We start from the raw sequence: 14,287 nt of genomic DNA, 5'->3' as shown, positions 1-14,287 counted from the left end.
TTTGAAGCAGAGCAAAGGAGTGACCAGTACTTAGAGCCAAAGGAGGTGGATTAACCACGATCATGCATAATTGATGCAGGGTTTTTGTGCAGCCCTGAAAACAGGCCAAGGCATATTTTAAAAAGTAAATCAGACTGGACGGATTGGAAGTGCTGGTTGGCACTGTCTGCTTCCCTGAAAGCTGGCCTGGTCGTTCTTCAGCCAGTCTGACTCAGTTTCCTTTCCCGGATTTCCAGGCGTCTCCAGCCTTCTTGCGCCCGGGAGATGGCTTGCTCTCTTCTTCGGAGGTGCTGCTTTGCCCTCACAGGGGAGCAGGGCTGAGTCTCACTGCGAAATGCTTCGAGAGATCTGAAGCACTGGTTCTGCCAAAACAACAGCGGAAGTGGAGCCTCAGCGCCCTAGCTGGCCAGCGCAAACAGGGCTGTACGCCTTTAAGAAGCAAAAATTAATGCAAAGCTTATTACAGTCCTGGTGGTTGCTAACGCTCTCTCTCTGCCACTGCCCAAGTGTCTGAATTTCAGCTTCAGATGAGTGTGGCCTGTTGGGATTCGAGCTGCCAGTTTAATTAGTGTTCAGTAATTTCAATAATGAGTGACAATTCATCGGGGCTTTTAGGTTGGTCTTCTGTTCAGAAGCAAATCAATAATCCACAGTTTCTCCCCTTCTTTAAAGACAAGAAAGTGGCATGTGAGTTACATCAGATGAGAGAAAATAAATGAGGAGACGCTCCAGTCCCTCAGTAACTTGAGAGGCAATTGGCTTTAATGGCGTGGGCAGCCTCTCGGTTTGTTGATGTTATTGGAGGAACAGAAAGGTCATTAGTAGCTGAAAAGAGGCTCTCCGAGTCTCACAGTAAACAGTTTGCCCTGGCAGTAACCATAGTGATCTGGGTAAATGAACACAGGTATACGGATTACTACTGTATTCCCCAGGCTGCCTGTATTATTGCCTCAGAAGATATAAAAACAATTGAGGCTAATTGTATGAGAGTGAGTTTATTACAAACATAAATGGAAAGGAAAAGAGAAAACCAGACATGTTCTTTCAAAGGGTCCCCCCACCTTGCCTGGCGCCTCCATCTGCACCTCTGATCTGCGTTTCCGAGGGCGTCTGATCTGTGCGGCTGCGGCGAGGAGGCGGTCCTCGGAAAGACCCCCGCGCCTGGAGACGAGGTGTTGCTGGAAATCGGGGCTCCTGTGGGTTGGGAGGTCTGGCTGTAAGTGGGCTGTCATCACGCTCCGAAGTGCAATCAGGACTGAGCAATTACTTTTTTACCGCTGGTGGCTGCGCCGCACCGAGATGCTTCAAAGCCAAGGAAAGGCATTTATCTCAGCTAAGACGTGGGGTGGCATGCCTTTGCCCAGCCAGTGCCTGAGAAGTTACCTGCAGTACGGCGGTACCCTGCCAGTCTGCTGGAGCCACGGCTTTTTTGTCAACTCGCCTGCTCTCTTTTGTTACAGCTACAAAGCCTCCGTCTTCATAAGGTGTTGTGATTTGCGGTATACAAACCCATTAAAAAAAACACAAATGAAATCCCCAGCTGGGAAGGTCAAGTCTAATGAGGTGGGCTGTTGTGAGCACTGGTAGCTCGCAGCATCCCCCGTGTCGGCCAGAGGTGCTACAAGTGAACAGCTGCTTATAATTATCATCATCTGACACTTTTCATCCACCTCAGGTGCTATTTTTTTTCTCACCAGAGAAGAGATTAATTGTATATCAACTGATATACATAAAAAAGGGTTTGATAGAAGGCTTAATAAAGTAACATTAAATAGGCAATCCCACTGAAATTCTAATGTGTATATTCTTAATTAAATTCCCTTGTACTGTACAGTAATTCAGGTGCATCCTACTTCCTTGGGCACCCACCGAATGGAGAGCCCAGGATGATGGGAGCAAAGGAACACAGATGTACCAGGGGGTCACACGTGCCTGTCTTCACGCCCTGCCCGCACAGAAGACTGGAAAGGAAAAGTGGACACAGCGACTCCAAGGTGGTGGGCACACGCTTATGGGACGTGTGTACACACAGACTTGGACCCAGCATTCTCAGCCACACGCTTACGGGACGTGTGCACACACAGACTTGGACCCAGCATTCTCAGCCACACGCTTACGGGATGTGTGCACACACAGACTTGGACCCAGCATTCTCAGCCACACGCTTACGGGACGTGTGCACACACAGACTTGGACCCAGCATTCTCAGCCACACGCTTATGGGGACGTGTGTACACACAGACTTGGACCCAGCATTCTCAGCCACACGCTTATGGGGACGTGTGTACACACAGACTTGGACCCAGCATTCTCAGCCACACGCTTACGGGACGTGTGCACACACACACACTTGGACCCAGCATTCTCAGCCACACGCTTACGGGACGTGTGTACACACAGACTTGGACCCAGCATTCTCAGCCACACGCTTACGGGGACGTGTGTACACACAGACTTGGACCCAGCATTCTCATGCTGAAGAATCCATTCCTGCCACTTAGAACTGGCATAATCTCCCTGACCTGGGCAAGAAGTCCTAGCCACATGAACCCAGAGATGTTATTAAAAGAATAGAAGGAGAAAGAGAAGGACAAGAAAAAGAGGAAGACAAAGAAATGAAAGAGGGAAAAGGAGACGAAGAAGCCTGTGAAGGAGGAAAAACAGAAGGTGCGCTCACGCAGCCCTGATTCACTCTGGAGAGTAGCCGTTGAGCCAGAAAAGAATAAATATGTGTTTAAAACCAACATGTAGAGGTAATGATGCGCTTGTAATTCATTAACTGCCTTGCAGTGAGTCCTGGAAACGCACTTCGCTCAGCTCTAGAACAGCTGCACGGAGAACCAGCACCTCGGCAAGCCTCTCACACTGCCTGATGCTGCTGCATTGGGGAAATTTCCTTATGGGCCTGAGAGTAACTCAGGCTACAGGAGCAAGAAGAAAGAAAGAAAGACTCAATGCTTCGCTTCAGTCGTGTCTGACACTCGGCTACCCTATGGACTGTAGTCTCCAGGCTCCTCTGTCCGTGAGATTCTGCAGGCTGGAATACTGGAGTTGGATGCCATTTCCTACTCCAGGGGATCTTCCCGACCCAGGGATTGAACCCATGTCTCTTGCATCTCTTGCATTGGCAGGAGGGTTCTTTACCGCCAGTGCCAGGAAAAAAGAGAGCAATAAAATGAGGCAGGTGAAGTGCTTTTGTCCAAGAGACGTGTGTGAAAATAACCGTGGGATTGATAAAGACAGAAGTTATTGCTGAATTGTCCAGAAAACAGCATGGTATTTGATCATAGGCAGGTTTATAATCTCATGTGAAAAGAAGTGTGTCATAGCTCCAAACTAAATATACTGAGTCATGTGTTGCCCTGTGGAGGGTTGAGGTGAATCTCCCAGCTGTCGAAAAGAGCAGGACTGCAGGGCTGGCCAGAGTACCTGTGGGGGACAAGGAGACCCTCTCTCACAGCTTCTGAACCCACTGGCTTCCTGGCCTGACAGTATAACCCAGCAGCTGAGGAACATTCTAGAACCCTTGGCATCCACACTGTCCTAAATAACACTGTCAAGAAGAGCACTGGCTTTGAAGTGGGAGGGCCAATCTACACTGGGCTCTGCCGTGTAGAAGCTGAGTGGCCACAGGCAAGACGCTAGACCTCTCTGAGCCACAGATATCGTCTCCACACGTGGTACCACCCACCTTACAGGATGGCTCATTCCCTTGTGTATCCCTGCACCGTGTCTGGTGCTTCCTGGTGTACTGGGGGTGGCACGACAACGTCCTCCTCTCACGGGGCTCACGTTGTACCTGGTGATGAAAAAAAAAAGACAGTTATATGATCATGTCTGAGAGCCGTGAGAGCTGTGGAAGAACAGAGTATTTCTAGAGAAGGGTTCAGTTAAGTCTGACTCTTTGAGACCCCATGGACTGCAGCATGCAAGGCTTCCCTGTCCATCATCAACTCCCAGAGCTTGCTGAAACTCATGTCCATTGAGTCGGTGATGCCATCCAACCATCTCATCCTCTGTCGTCCCCTTCTCCTCCTGCCCCCAATCTTTCCCAGCATCAGGGTCTTTTCAAATGAGTCAGTTCTTTGCATCATGTGGTCAAAGTATTGGAGTTTCAGCTTCAGCATCAGTCCTTCTAACAAATATTCAGGACTGATCTCCTTTAGAATGGACTGGTTGGATCTTCTTGCAGTCCAAGGGACTCTCAAGAGTCTTCTCTAACACCACATTTCAAAAGCATCAACTCTTCAGCACTTAGCTTTCTTTATAGTCCAGCTTTCACATCCATACATGACTATTGGAAAAACCATAGCTTTGACTAGATGGACCTTTGTAATTCCTTTTATTTTTTTTATTTTTTAACTTTACAATATTGTATTGGTTTTGTATGCTGTATAGGTTGGTCATAGATTTTCTTTCAAGGAGCAAGCATCTTTTAATTTAATGACTGCAGTCACCATCTGCAGTGATTTTGGAGCCCAAGAAAATCAAGTCTGTCACTGTTTCCATTGTTTCTCCATCTATTTGCCATGAAGTGATGGGACCAGCTGCCATGATCTTAGCTTTCTGAATGTTGAGCTTTAAGCCAGCTTTTTCACTCAGAGAAGGGTGGCCACGGGTGATTCCTGGGAAGGGTGTCTCTGGCCACACTGGAGGGACTCAGCCTGGCAAAGGCGATAAAAGGACATTCTGGATCCAGAGAAACTTGGGGTTGCGGGGGCAGAAGCGACTTTGGCTTGCAGGCAAGGCCTGGCAGTGTGACAAACGGGAGCAGTGGGTCACGGTCAGATGGGCCCTTGACTCTGATGAGTGACCCCTGGAGAGCCCCTAGCGGAGAACTCTGTGCCTGGCTGTACATCTCTGCAAGAGCCCTGGATGTGGTGCTGCGCGGTGGATGTGCAGCCTAGGAAACAAAGCTGACCTGACTTCCAGCTCTGGCTGCAGAAAAGGCAGGGCCTGACCAGGGACATGTGTGGAAAGAAAACTGAGACAGAGCTGCAGAGAGTATGTGGCCTGAGTCCTGGGGGCGGACAGAAGCAAATCCAGGGGAGGAACAGGTTGGAGGCACCAGAAGTTCAGCCCGAGACACTGACTAGACTGCCGAGGGCCGGGGCCAAGTGGAGAGTTAGGAGGGCAGAGCCAGATGCTGAGGTGCTCTGGCTTGTGTGCGCAGTCACTCAGTCACGTCTGACTCTTTGTGACCCTGTGGACTACAGCCCACCAGGCTCCTCTGTCCATGGGATTCTCCAGGCAAGGATACTGGAGTGGGTAGCCGTTTCCTCCTCCAGGGGATCTTCCTGACCAAGGGATGGAACTCATGTCTCCTGCATTGGCAGGCTGATTCTTTACCACTAGCGCCACCCAGAAACCCCTTTATTCCTCATAGCAGAATCTAAAGTTAAAGTGATCATAAGAGTTCAAAGATCTAACCCATTATCTACTTATTTCACTCTGTGGAGGGGAATGGCTGGTGATGGCTCAGCTGACAGGAAGGAGGAGATTGCACCTCCTGGCACAAGAGCTCCAGTGGGGATGCTAAGTGACAAGTCCTGGAACTCAGGAAGAATTGCAGGCAGGCCAACAGGTGTGATGGGCCTTCCCTGCTGTGAGGATGAAAGTCACGTCCATTGGGGCGACCAGTTCATCCACAATTAGGTCTTTGTTGAGCAGGGCTCACCCTGATGATACTTCTCACAGAACGAGCTGCCCTTCTAGGCTGGCTGCCTTGCTCTTTTGTGCCCAGCTCCTTGTCTCAGCAGGATGTGACAGCATCTGCTGACCTTCTGGCAAGCTCACCCATCATGTTATCCTGTGAAGCAGAAACACAGACTCTGACAGGGAACAGGGCAGAGCGCTCAGATGGACTGACTCAGCAAAGCTGGGTACTGGTGCCCACGAGCAACAGGCATCCATTATGTGTGAGGAACAGAAACACAGTGGGTATGAGGAACAGGCACCACAATGTGTGAGAAATAGGAATCAACTGTGTATGAGGAACAAGCACCCACTGTGTGGGAGGGACAGGTACCCACTGTGTGTGAAGAACAGACACTGACTGTGTGTGAGGACAGGTACCCACTGGGTATAAGGAACAGGTATCCACTGTGTGTGAGGAACAGGCACCCACAATGTGGGTGTGAATAGGAACCCACTGAGTGTGAGGAACAGGTACCCACTGGGTGTGAGGAACAGGCACCCACAATGTGTGAGAACAGGAACTCACAATGTGTGAGGAACAGGTACCCAGAGTGTGAAGAACAGGTACCCACCAGCTGAGAGGAACAGGAACTCACTGGGTGTAAGGAACAGGTACTCACTGTGTGTGAGGAACAGGCACCCATGATGTGCAAGAACAGGAACTCACAATGTGTGAGGAACAGGTACCCACTGAGTGTGAGGAACAGAAACCCACTGTGTGTGAGGGACAGGTACCCACTGTGTGTGAAGAATAGGAACCCACTGTGTGTGAGGAACAGGTACCCACTGAATGTGAGGAACAGGAACCCACTGGGTGTGAGGAACAGGTACCCGCTGTGTGTGAGGGACAGGAACCTGCTGTGTGTGGGGAACAGGTACCCGCTATGTGTGAAGAACAGGAACTCACAGTGTGTGAGGAACAGGAACTCACTGTGTGAGGAACAGGAACTCACTGGGTGTGAGGAACAAGCACCCATAATGTGTGAGAATAGGAACCCAAAATGTGTGAGCAACAGGTACCCAGAGTGTGAGGAACAGGTACCCACTGTGTGTGAGGAACAAGAACTCATTGTGTGTGAGGAACAGGAACCCACTGGGTATGAGGAACAGGTACCCACTGTGTGTGAGGAACAGGAACCTACTGTGTGTGAGGAACAAGAACTCATTGTGTGTGAGGAATAGGAACTCACCGGGTGTGAGGAACAGGCACCCACAATGTGTGAGAACAGGAACCCAGAGTGTGAGGAACAGGCACCCACTGGGTGTGAGGAACAGAAACCCACCGTGTGTGAGGAACAGGCACCCACAATGTGTGAGAACAGGAACCCAGAGTGTGAGAAACAGGTACCCACTGGGTGTGAGGAACAGGCACCCACTGGGTGTGAGGAAGAGAAACCCACCGTGTGTGAGGAACAGGCACCCACAATGTGTGAGAACAGGAACCCAGAGTGTGAGGAACAGGTACCCACTGGGTGTGAGGAACAGGCACCCACTGGGTGTGAGGAACAGAAACCCATCGTGTGTGAGGAACAGGCACCCACAATGTGTGAGGAATAGGAACCCACTGAATGTGAGAACGGGTATCCACTGGGTGTGAGAAACAGGTACCCACTGTGTGAGGAACAGGAACCCACTGGGTGTGAAGAACAGGAACCCACTGTGTGTGAGGAACAGGTACCCACTGAATGTGAGGAACAGGAACCCACTGGGTGTGAGGAACAGGTGCCCACTGAGTGTGAGGAACAGGTACCCACTGTGTGTGAGGAACAGGTACCCGCTGTGTGTGAGGAACAGGAACCCACTGGATATGAGGAACAGGAAACCACTGGTTGTGAGGCCCTGAACCTCAGGGAACCTAACTGATGGCAAAGAGCTGAATGTGGGAGACTTCATGTTCCCTGTCAGCTCCTCCCTGACTCAGCGGAAGCCATGGCTTCTGGACACCCCTGATTAGAGGATACCTTCCCTTTTCACAGAGGCCTTTTTCTAGAAGAAAATTTCCCAGAAGTAATGCCTGTAAGTCAGAACCTGCCTCAGGCCTTCAGGACCACGAAGAGACTGGGCTCTGCCAAGCTGCTCTTCAGTTCTCTGGGCTCTGACTTGCTTGTCTTAAAGTAATGGTCTGCTATGTGGATGCCACCATGTAAACCCCTCTCTGGAGACCCTCTTGCCCTACAATCTGATCTTCTGCAGGAATTCAGCCCAGAGACATCCAAGGAAGCCCACAGTGTTCACCTTTCAAGGCTGCGAGGAGGAGATGGGCTAGCCATGGAGGACTGAGCTGAGGGAAGAAACAGGAGGAAAAGGAGGCAGAGGAGGAGGAAGAGGGGGAAAAGGAGAAGGAGGGAGAGGAAGCAGGGGAGGGGGAGGAAGAGGGGGGGAAAGGGTGGGGAACAGGAGGGGCAGACAGTGGGCAGCCATTCTCACAGGACATCTCTGTGGGCAGTCTCCACACAGCTCCTGGTCGCCATCAGAAGGAAGCAATGAGACCAGTCTTTGTTTTGAGTTTTTGCCCTTCAGGGTCAGGTTGGGAGGCAGGACCGGGTGGTGGCCACAGCTGGGAGGGAGGGCAGAAGTCGTGCAGGCAGTTAGAAAACTGTCACTTTAAAATATGAGGTCACCCCACTCAGGCTTCCAGGCAGGGCTGGACCCCTGCTGCTGAGGAAGGGGCCGGTGGAAAGGAAAACCTGCGAGCCACCCGAAGTCATGTGGCGAGCCAGTGCTTGGGGAACTTAATGCTTGCAGTGCTTGGGGAACTTCATGTTTTTCAAAAAGAAGATGAATAGAAGTTCCCAGCCACTTTCAAGGTCACACTGATGGTGAGTGGGTAGATATGAACGTATATGGACCTGCACAGACATATCCCTGAGATTTCACCTGATGCCCACCCCCCAAATCGTCCCTGTTAGCTTAGGAAGATGAAACAATCCCACTTCTTCCAAACTTGAAGCTGGATGGTGACTTTGGAGAAACTTGCAAAGCCCCTCACGGGCCGTGAGTCACCCCTGTATAAACGGCCACAAGTGAGGTCAAATGATTAAATTTCATGACCTGAGTTGCATTGAAATCACGTGTGTGGCTTTTAAAACCCAGTAGTTGGTGATTTTTTTTTTTAATATCTGCCAAACAGAACAATGAGACCCTTTTAAATCCCCCAGTGAGCAACTATTAAAACCACAATTTACAACTGTGCGTATCATCTAACGTGTTAACCAGGTGTTCTCGTGTTATTGTTTGAAATTCTACCTTGGTTTAAATCAAATGAAGAAAAGCCAAAAGTCCAATTAAAACCCCACATTGCTTCTTTATCGAGGGAAGGTGAAAGACATTTGTTACAGATTTAATGGCAGAAATCTCATAAAATGCTAGACCATCCTTTTTTCTTCCCAGTTTATTTCTTGTGAGATTCTCACGGCTTACTGGCATTTCCTGTTTCTAACTGAAGGGGAGGGGGAGGGAGAGAGCGAGAATAAATCTAGGAATTTCTGGCTTAAGTTTAGTAGCATCCTGGACACTCTAGCTGCATTTGACAATTGAGTGTTGTCATGGGATATTAAAATCGTGCAGTGGGCCCATTTAGGTGATTATTTCATAGGCTGTCCCTTAATAAGTTCCATGCCTCTCTGGATCCTCGCTGCCAACATGTGTCCACTGTATTTAATAGTTCAGTGACAACAAATTTATGTTGCTAAGCTCCAAAAAAGTAAACCCAACCCAAATGCCTCCCCCAACGGCAGACATGGACCAAGGTAACATGGAATTCAGTTGTCTTCGCTGAACGATAATTATTTCCAGACTTAAACTGCCTGTCTTTGTCTTTGGCCATTTTTCCCGTTCCATTCCGACCCTCCCAGGCTGCTGCTCCTCTGCCTTTGCGGTTCTCTCCTGAGAGTGTGTTGACACCTCCTCTCCCATCCTGAATCCTCGAAGACTTTCTGTTCCTCCACCTTGCCTTCACTCCCTGTTCACTTCACCTTTCTTAGAACTGGCAGAGCTTTCCTCCCATCAGGGAAACTCACCTGGTTGTGTTGGACTGCCTTCCTGTTCCTGGGGATGAAAATGAGATGAAAGGATTTTCCATAGCCTTAGCTGCGCTGTAATAAATAGGATAATCTGATAAATTGGATCAATTTTTTTTCTTTTTTGCAGAAATCGTGAAACTGCAAAAAAAAAAAAAGTGTCAGTTACAGCACATCTGTTCTCCTTTACGCCTTATTTAAGAAAATAATTCTTGCCAGATTTTTACCCACCCATAATAATTACACCATTTTTACAGATGTGGTTTTTAACAGCTTCATTTTGGCCCCAAATCTTTTATATAATTTGCAATGAATTTGCTTCTTGGCTTGCACTTCGTTACGATCGGGCCATAAAGAGACGAAGGTACAGGAACTCGTTCCCAGAGCTACACCTTTCAGTGATGTTTTCATAAACCAAACGGCAAGGGTAGAAATGACCACTGTCATCATTGCTGTGATTATTATTACTATCACTAGTAGTAATTGTTCTATCACTCAGTAGAACAATTCTTACAAGTTTTGCACTTGAGTATTTAACTTGGCAGTCACCCTGGGATTGCTTTTCTTTATTCCTAATTATCTACTCCCTTTTTGAGTTCCAGCCCAGAGTGAGGCTGTTTGTGCAAGTCCCTTGACACAGGTGAGGGTGGCAGGGCTTTCCACACTGCGTGCACCCACCCGCCCCCACCGTGGGTGCTGTCAGGGGCCTCACCCCCACCCTGGCCTTGATGAGCTCCCGGGGCCCTGGGGAATGAAGCAGACAGCAGAGGATGAGGGAAAGTGCAGTGGCTCAAGACAAGAATCAAACACAAAGCCAGCTAAGAACTAAAGGAGTGACGGTTGCCAAGGGGGAAGGGATTGGGGGAGGAATGGATTAGCAGATTTGGGATTAGCAGGTGTGTTTGTATATGCAATAGATAAACAGCAAGGTCCTACTGTGTAGCACAGAAAACTTAATTCAATATCCTATGATAAACCATAATGGAAAAGAATATATAAAAGAATGTATATATGTGTGTGAATAAATCACTATGCTATATAACAGAAATTAACACAGGATTGTAAATCATCTATACTTCAATTAGAAAAACAGAACTAACGGAGTCAGGCAAAGGAAGGGATGGTGTGGAAATGCTGAGAACACCAGGGAAGGGCTCCACAAATGATGACAGATTGTCGTTCAGTCGTTCAGTTGTGTCTGCCTCTTTGTGACCCCACGGATTGCAGCACACCAGGCTTCTCTGTCCTTCATTATCCCCTGGAGCTTACTTAAACTCATGTCCATCGAGTCGGTGATGCCATCCAACCATCTTGTCCTCTGTCATCCCCCTCTCCTCCCACCCTCAATCTTTCCCAGAATCAGGTCTTTTCTAATGAGTTGGCCACATCAGGTGGCCAAAGTATTAGAGCTTCAGCTTCAGCATCAGTTCTTCCAGTGAATATTCAGAGTTGATATCCTTTAGTATTGACTGGTTTGATCTCCTTTCTATCTAAGGGACTCTCAAGAGTCTTCTCCAACAACATGGTTCAAAAACATCAATTCTTTGGCACTCAGCCTTCTTTATGGCCCAAATCTCACATCCATACATGACTACATTGACTATATGGACCTTTGTCAGCAAAGTGATGTCTCTTCTTTTTAATATGCTGTCTAGGTTTGTCATAGCTTTTCTTCAAGGAGGAAGTGTCTTTTAATTTCAAAGCTGCAAGGATACCCTGGAAATAATCATTGTTAAAGGGAGCAAGCAATAGATGGGTGTTTTGCATAAAGAGGGCTTGTGAAGTGGCTGGGTCATTTTAGTGCTTGTGGCAAACTTGGGTGCCTACTGTGATGGGGAGACAGGCTGAGTGAGGTCCCCCGGTGTGGAAGCCCAGGTGGCTGGCATGTGTCCTGCTGTGGGCCCTATGGGGTTCAGGCAGATACTGGCCGTCCCGTGTGTTGCATCTTCTAAGAGCTTAGAATTGGAACCACAACCGTAACCCCTACAAGCTGTGCTCAGTGGCTCTACTCCCAAAATCCAGAGCCCACCCTGGACTGCATGAGTTCCCTGCTAGCCTGGGAGTCACCTGAGGAAGAGACCAGGAGAAACAGGAAAGAGGCCTAAATACAATAGGACCCCGTCTGGAGAGACATGCCTGCCATGCCACACACACTCCCTTTCCCACAACCAGGAAACGGGTTCCCAAGGCACCCATGCGTTGGGGGCCTCATGGACCCCAAACGGGTAGGCTCTCCTGCTCTGACTAAATTTTAGTGGTTTTTTTTTTCCCCTTGTTTTCTGCTCTAGGTCTCCACAGGCATGTAAACTATTTATTTTCTTTAATTTCCACTAAAATTTTAAAGCAAAAAATCATTCAAGTAAAGAAAATTCATTCTCAAGAAGGTTAGACTTCTCTGAACTGGGATATGTGGGAACATGGGCACGACCCGGAAGGAAACAACCGGAAATGGTGTCTCTGACCCCTCCTCTTCTCTTAAACAGGTTTCTCTGGGCTGTTTCCGCCGCTCAGGACTCCGCCTCTCACACGAGAAACCACGACACGGCTGCTGAACTTTTTGATACCTCCTCTGGCTCCTTCTCCTCTTGCCTCTCCCTCCAGCACGACAACCAAGGCCCTCCATTTTCTCAGAGGCGACCAGCTCCTGCTAGCAAACCCAGCTCCATGCCTCTCCAGGCGGATGTTTAGAAATCAAGGCCTTGAACAAGCCCCCCATTCCTAGACGTGGGCGAGGCTAGTAGCGGGGGCCCTTTCTGCCAGTTAGGAAAGAATCCCCGCGGGGACGTGGCGGGGACTGGAGAAGTGCCCGGCGAGGCCCTCCACAGAGACGCGGGTGCGCCTGGCGGGGCGGCGGGCCAGGTCAGCCTCCGACCGCCTCAGCGCCCACAAGGGCCCGCGGTGGCGGGGCTGCTCCGAGGGCCGCCTCTGCTGCCGCGGTCCCGCGCCTGCCCAGGAACCTTTCCTAGGGTCTCGGCCCCCGGGTTCGTTAGCCGCCGGCCCGGAGATGCGCAGCGACAGCATCAGGCCCACGTGGGCCGTGGTGGGGGCATCCTCGGCGGCAGAGCGCTCGGCTCGCTCTGGGCTGGGAGGACTCACTCTCTTAATGAATTTAGATGATATTCAGCTGCCTCCGCTGTTTAATTCACTCGGCGGCCTGGGCGCAGGGCAGAGATGAGCAGAGGGAGCCCGAGTGACTCGCGACTCGGTGTCAGAGTGGCCCCGACAGCAGGCCCGGGAGCCCCCGGCCCGGCCACCGCCCCGCCCGGAGCTTGGGCAGGGCTGCGGGGTCCCCCGGGACCCCCCGACGGAGCCCTGACAAGGCGGCCCAGCAGCGCGGGCTGGTGTTGTGCTGTGCCCTGCGCTGGGTGGTCTGGGGACTTCGCCGGCTTCCGAGCTCATTTGCCTGCAAACGCCCTCACCTTGTCAGCGCCAATAATTATCCAGTCGGCGCTACTCAGAGCTGCCATTCCTTAAGATTGGATTAGATTGAGGAGGCTGAGGCCCGCTCCTCTGTGCATTTTCCCAGTCAGTTAGCGTAATCACTGGGGGCCTCGGCGAGGCCTACAGCAGAGCTACACTAACTTCCTCTCCCTTCCTTATTACGGAGCTTAATAACAGCAGGCAGTGTATTAATATGTAAGAGATCAAGAGATTATTGATTAGAGTCACTTGCCTAATATCCCCTGTCCGTCATGTAGTTCAGCAGCCCTTTCATGATTTTTTGTGTCAGGCCATTTAAATATTCATGACCGAGTTGCTTTGTACCTCCACTGGCTGAATTTCTAATTAATCTGTCAAAAGAAATACAGTGTGCCCGGAAGCCTTATTATGATAAGGGTCAGCTGAAACAGAGATGGCCTGGCGAGGCCTAAGGGGTAATTAATTATAACAATACAGTGTTTACCTTGTGTGGTACCTGCGGCCTAAATGAGCGCTAAATTAGGCTCAAACCACTCCAGTCTGCGTTTGAAGCCGCCTGATCTGCCAGACTAGATCATAATGACGGGAGGAGAGAGCGGAGAGCCGCGGCTATGTAACAACATAATCAGCAATTATAGCTGGGAAATGGGGAGAAGGGGGAATTTTATCTCATTAGAAAAGCCCAAGTAGAAAGTTTTTTTTTCTGTCACCAGCTCTTTTCTTTAGAATTCAAATGATTCCACTCTAAAGGTGAGGGATCTCAAATCTAATTCCAGTGCAGAGAGCTGGCCTAATTAGTGGTATACTTTGGCTAAAATATGAATGACATTTGCTCCAGCTTGCAGCGGCCTATTAATAGAGGGTGTCAGAGTGAGGCATTAAGTGTATCATTCTTCTGTCAATTTATTTCTGTCATTATTGTTTCTTTATTTCCTCTGCCACATTATGGTCACTAATTTCTTCTCACTTTTATGAGATTCTTAATGTGGGCCTTTAATGAACTCCAAAAACTCAACCACAACTCTGAAATTAAAATACTAGGCTCCTGTCAGGGTGGCGCGCCGGAGTAGAACTTGAATAGTATCATTCTTCTGTCAATTTATTTCTGTCATGATTTTTCTTTATACCCTGCCACATTATGCCCACTAGTT

At 49.4% G+C, this 14,287-nt stretch overlaps 1 long non-coding RNA gene across 2 annotated transcripts; it reads right to left on the bottom strand.

The window, feature by feature from the left end:
- Nucleotides 1-933: 933 nt before the first annotated feature.
- LOC133239554 (uncharacterized) lies at nt 934-12,787 on the bottom strand. Of its 2 annotated transcripts, none has more exons than XR_009733879.1 (4): nt 12,281-12,787; nt 9,717-9,857; nt 3,692-5,809; nt 934-1,302 (listed from the first exon to the last, which is right to left on the bottom strand). It is a non-coding gene; the product is annotated as an uncharacterized LOC133239554 (long non-coding RNA). The 2 variants fall into 2 exon arrangements; XR_009733878.1 differs by having other exon boundaries at nt 934-1,194.
- Between the last annotated feature and the right edge of the window lie 1,500 nt (nt 12,788-14,287).

This window comes from Bos javanicus, chromosome 26 (genome assembly GCF_032452875.1).
Source record: "Bos javanicus breed banteng chromosome 26, ARS-OSU_banteng_1.0, whole genome shotgun sequence".
Classification (NCBI taxonomy): Eukaryota; Metazoa; Chordata; class Mammalia; order Artiodactyla; family Bovidae; genus Bos; species Bos javanicus.
The sequence above is the reverse complement of the archived record's forward strand: the minus strand, read 5'-3'. Positions and strand labels throughout refer to the sequence as shown.